The following is a 5,526-nucleotide window of genomic DNA, read 5'->3' on the forward strand; positions in this document are numbered from 1 at the left end:
CATCCCCCCGACACCATCTGCGGGAACATCACCTTCAAGATCCGCCCGGCCGGATCTACCCTCACATGGATCGTCAAGAATCCGTGAGGTACTGGTCTGGGGGGTTCTTCTACGTGAAGGACATCGCGGATCCGGCCAGCCCCAAGACTATCCCGGCGTTCAAGGACGGACCCGCCAGCGAGACCTCTGCTTGGACCGCTTGCCCCCACATCTCCGAGTCACCGGTGTTGGTGAGGATGGTGAGGCGGATCTGCAAGCTGACGGAATCCGGGCCTTCGTGCTGGCGGGATTCCGAGGAGGATCTACTACATCCGCTGCCCGCTGGAACGGGAAGAAGGACGTCGTCATCAACACCGAACGTGTGACCGAGTACGGAGGTGCTTCCCGATTGTGGCACCGTCAAGATCTTCTACGCGCTTTTGCAAGCTGCAAGTGATCGACTACATCAACCATGAGATATATCCCGTTAACGCTTAGCGATCTTCAAGGGTATGATGATCTTCACCTCGTTTCTACCATCTACTAGATTAGATCTTGGCTTGTTATTCATTCTTGTGAATTTTTTTGTTTTCTATCGACAAATCCCTACAGTTTGCAACCCAATCAGTATGGATAACTTCTACTACAAATCCTGCCTCTAGTAACTTTGCTAATTCATTCCTATGGCGCGACACTTCTTATCTCCAAAGCATCGCATAGCTTGCTTCACCGGTTTTGCACCCGAAATTATGTTGAGGTACTGCTTGGTGATTTCCCTTGGTACTCCGGACATGTCAGAAGGTTGCCATGCAAAGATATCGATGTTAGCTCGCAGGAACTCGACAAGCGTGTCTTCCTATTTGAGGTCTAGGCCAGCTCTGACTTCCTTGAGGTCAACATTCTTGGTGTCTATCACGGACTTGAACGAGGTATTCTGGTCAGAGATCTACTTCTTGGTGGTATGCATCTCATTCAGATCCACCGCGGCCCTGTAGCCTTGCAGCTTCAAGCCGGAAATCACTGACTCCGCGAAGGCTGCTTCGCCCTCTTCGTAGTCCTGAGCTTTTTTGTAGTCTCCTGATATGGTAATCATACCTTTAGGGCCCGGAATCTTCAGCTTATTGTAGATGTAGCACGCCCTTGTGTGAAACTTGTGGTAGGTGAACCTGCCGAAAATGACCTGGTAGGAGCTCTTGAAGGGTACAACCTCAAACATGATCATCTCTTTGCGGAAATTGTTGACATTGCCGAAGGCCACGGGAAGTTTGATGCTGCCAGGGAGTTTGCCTTTTTACCCGGAACCACACCATGGAACTCCGTGGTGTTGTGCGTTAGATGTTCCTTGGTAAGGTTCATCCTCTCCAGAGTCTCCAGGTACATGATGTTTAGGTTGGCTGCGCCGTCCAAGAGGCACTTGGAGAAGTTATACCCGTCGATGCGGGGACTAACAACCAAAGCGGTACACTCCTTGGGGATGACGGCCGGATGATCAGCTCTGTCAAAGGTGCAGGGAGTTTCCGACTACCTGACGTACTGCAGCATAGCCGGAAGCGTGGCGTTCAAGGTCCGGAGGGTGGATTTCTTAGCCCGAACTTTTGGAGTTCCGAGGAAGGTGTGGTATGCACCAGCGCTTTTCTGCACAAAGGGTTAGAGGTGTTAGCTCCGGCACCATCCTTTGGTTCCGGCAAAGCTCCATCCTCATCCATTGCTTCGGAGCTATCCTCGTCCTTGTCCTTTTTGCGCTTGCCTCCTTTGCCGCGCGGGCGGTGCTTCATAGCACGCTTGTATCCTGCTTCCGGGCCTGTCTTGAGATCATTGACCCACTTGCAGTTGCGATTGGTGTGAGAGGACTTTCCTGTAGCCGGATCAATGTGGGATAGATATGGCATGTCCCTATATTCTTCGTAGGTTTCGGGAGCGCGGAATCCGTCTGCGGTGACCTAGTCAGCATGCTGTTGGCCCCTGCCGGCTCTACCACCACGGCCGCGACCTCTTTCGCCTCCTTGACCGCCGCGTTCGAACGTCATGGCGACCATGTCGGGTCCACCGCTCTTCTGGTCATCGGGGGATTCTTCTGCTTGTTGTTGTTGTTATTGCCATCACAGTTCTTCTTTTGGCTGTGCAGGGGTATGGCTGTCGCCGCCAGCTCTCCACCTGTGTCATCATCGGCGGCAGTGTGAGTGCTGGCGATGGAAATCATCTTGTCCAGGGTCAGCTTTTGGTCATTGTATAGACCTGTGAGCTGGTGCCGGAGCAAACCTCCCCTCTGCAAGCCACCCATGAAGGCTAGCATAGTTGTGCGATTGTTCATGTTCTCTCACTCATTTCTTGTTTTCAACCACCGAGTAAGATATGCTCGAGAGGTTTCGTTCTTGCTCTGGATGCAGGCTTGTAGATCACTGGCTGTGGAAGGTCTCTTATAGGTGCCCCTGAAGTGTCCTTTGAAGGTAACCTTCAGGTCAAACTAGCAAAAGATGGAGTTCTTCAGAAGATCGCTGAGCCAAGACCAGGCTCGACCAACAAGGTACAACTGGAGCATGCGACAGGCCATGTTTGGGGTCCCTCCGGCAAAGCTGACTGCGTTGAAGTAGTCATCGATCAAGGTATCGGGCCTCTCACTGCCATCATACTGCGCTGAAGCCAATGTACTCAATCATGTATTCATTGAGATGTTCCCGTGCAATGTGTGAGTTCCGCCTGTGTCCGGGGGAGTCTGATCGGGAGCGTGATCTTCGGCCTCCTCCGCCTCCTCCACTTGGTGATGGAATTGAGATCCGTGCGGGGCCAATGGGATTTCTTGCTTCCGCCATCAGACTCTCCGCTTCCTTCGCGATGCTGGCTCCGGCTGCGGTGGCTGCCTTCGCCATCATGGCGGCTGCCTCCATCATTCCGGCTCCTGCGGGGCTCGGCGCACGTTCCTCGTTCCGGATCCTCCGGGGTTCAGGTGCACGCTCCTCATCCGGCTCCTTCTGGGTTCGGGCGCATGTTCCTCATAACGGTTCCTCTGAGGCTCCAGAGCACGTTCTTCGTTCTGTTTCCCCTAGGGCTCGGGCGTGCGCTCCCTGTTCTGGGTCCTCTGAGGCTCTACGTTGTCGCGGATGTTGTTTCCACCAGGACCATGGGGTCTAGGGTTTCCAGCAGGACTTCATCGTCAAGGTGGCGGAGGAGGGCGATGATTCCGATGCGGAGGGGATGGGTTTTGGTACTTGTCCCTGCCAATATACATCGGATCCTTTCCCTTATTGTTCCCTGCCAGAGGAGTATCCGACGGTATGGGGATTTCATTTGGATGTTCTCTGGTTGGTCTCCTGCGCTCCGTACATTCGGTGCGATATTGCTCGTCACGGCGCTCCCTTCCTGAGGAGTTCTTCTACGCAGTGGACACGCATCCCTCTGGGTTGGATTCCAACCTGCGCGAAGTATCCGCCTTACTCTGTTGTTGCATTGCTATAGCGACGAGTGTGCGGAGGTGGCCGATGTCGATTTCTTCATCATTCTTGGCCAGGAGCTCTGTAGCCTTCTTCATGTTATCCTTTGGAGTCACGAGTGGCGGGTGATCAGTGGGACTATCAAAGTTGATCTTCCGAGGGCTAATAGCGTCCTGACGGAACTTTTCCGCGTCCTCTTTAGCTTCTTTTACTATCTTCCTCCACTTATCTCGGAGTTATGTGGCCTTGTCCAGATATTGTGTGGTCTTGCGCTCTTGTTCGTCGACCACTTGCATCATCTTATCGGTCTCCATCTTGTCTACAAATACTGTTGTTGTGGTCTTGACGAGCTTTTGAGCATCAGCCAGTAGTTGCTTCCTCTTAGCTTCTACAGCTTCCAAATCTGCGGCTTCTTCTGTTGTTATTGACGTTGTGAGAACTTCTGGGTAAGTGATGTTCTCGCCGTTCTTGCCTGCTATCCTGGTGAGCTCCTCTATTGACATCCCTTCACCGTAACCAGGATCACTTCCTTGATTGGACGACCTCAGAGCTGCAGCGTTGGGTGGAGTCTTCTCCGAGTCGGAATCCTCATACAAACCCCTTACGGTCGCAAGGACCTGCTTGGGTGGCGCAGATTCGTTTTTAGTTTTCTCCTCATCCTCCACCTCTTTCATCAGACGGTTGTACTCTTCCAAGTCCATGGAAGATGCATCACCGGATAGTGGGCTCAGATTCTCGAGTATCGAGTCTTCTTTGTCTCCGGCACCCTCTTGCTTATTCGGAGCGTCGTTGTCTCCGGTAGCCTCAACCTGCATGGGTCTAGCTCCATCCTGAGGACGGGCGGTTGCCACGGTACGTGCGAGGAAGTGCACGAAGTGGAACCTTTGCTTCTCTAACACCTGGGGGACCTAGACGGATCTGCATTGGTCTTCCACCGTAGTTTCCTGCTCAGGGGCGGATTGGGTGGGCTTTGAATTTTTCAGATCTAGGGCGGAATCTTCCTTAGGAAGTTCCCGCGACTCAGATCGGATCTTCGCGATAGCGTCCTGCTCAGCGGCGGTCGTGTCAGCGTTACTTACCAGAGCGTTTCCATCAGAATCGACAGTCTTAGTGATGAAGATGTGACTGCCGCCAATTGGGACGATGGAGAGCTTGATGGGGTCGATTTTAGCCGAATCTGGCACTCGTCCTGAGAGACAATCGGAAAGTTCCCAGCGTAAAGAACATGCCCCACATCGATGGAGTCGTTGAAGCTTCCCATGGTGGAACCCCCCCGGTTCCGGCCTCCAGACGCTGCTGGCCCCACGGTGGGCGCCAACTGTCATTGCCTATTTGATGGTACCCCCGAGGAGGGATCCTCACGGAGGGGGGAAGAAGTAGGTTCCATAGGGCGGAGAGCACTCGGGACGGTGGTACACGATTTACCTAGCTTCAGAACACCTGCTCAAGGACAGGGCCTATTAATGCTTGTCTGGAATTATCTGGGTGCTTTCGCGTTGTTACAATGAGTTGTGGTTGTGCCTCTAGAGCTCCCGGGATCCGGCTTATAAAGGCACCAGGATCTAGGGTTTCTACGGAGAGTCCTAGCCGGAATACAATTTTTGCTAACTACGAAACATTACATTGACGTGCATGTCAAGGATCCGCCTGCGCCGTACTGGATCCAGCTACCCCTAATGGGCCAGGCCGGATCCGACTTCCAAGACAGGTCGGTGGATCCGGCTCCTTGCTCCTGGGCTGGACTTCCTCCATCTTGATCAACAACAACTGGGCTGCCCGATGGGCCGTATGCCACCATCACCATCTGTGGGCCAACCGGGCTTTCCGGATCTTAGCCACTGTCGATGGTACACCCATGAAGTATACCCACAACACTCCCCAAGTCCGAACTAGAAATGGGAAGCGGTGCCTCTTGCAAATATGCAGTTTTTGGTTTCGGTGCCTTCTTTTTAGGACTTGGACAGATTGGATGGGATCCAGGTCGGTGTGCCTTCCTTTGCTGCATCTATGTTAGTGTCATCTTGGCAGTTGATGACCCACAAGTATAGGGGGTGTATCGTAGTATCTTCGATAAGTAAGAATGTCGATCCCAACGAGGAGCAGAAGGTGTTGACAAGCG

The sequence above is a fragment of the Lolium rigidum genome, chromosome 3 (genome assembly GCF_022539505.1).
Source record: "Lolium rigidum isolate FL_2022 chromosome 3, APGP_CSIRO_Lrig_0.1, whole genome shotgun sequence".
NCBI classification, from domain to species: domain Eukaryota; kingdom Viridiplantae; phylum Streptophyta; class Magnoliopsida; order Poales; family Poaceae; genus Lolium; species Lolium rigidum.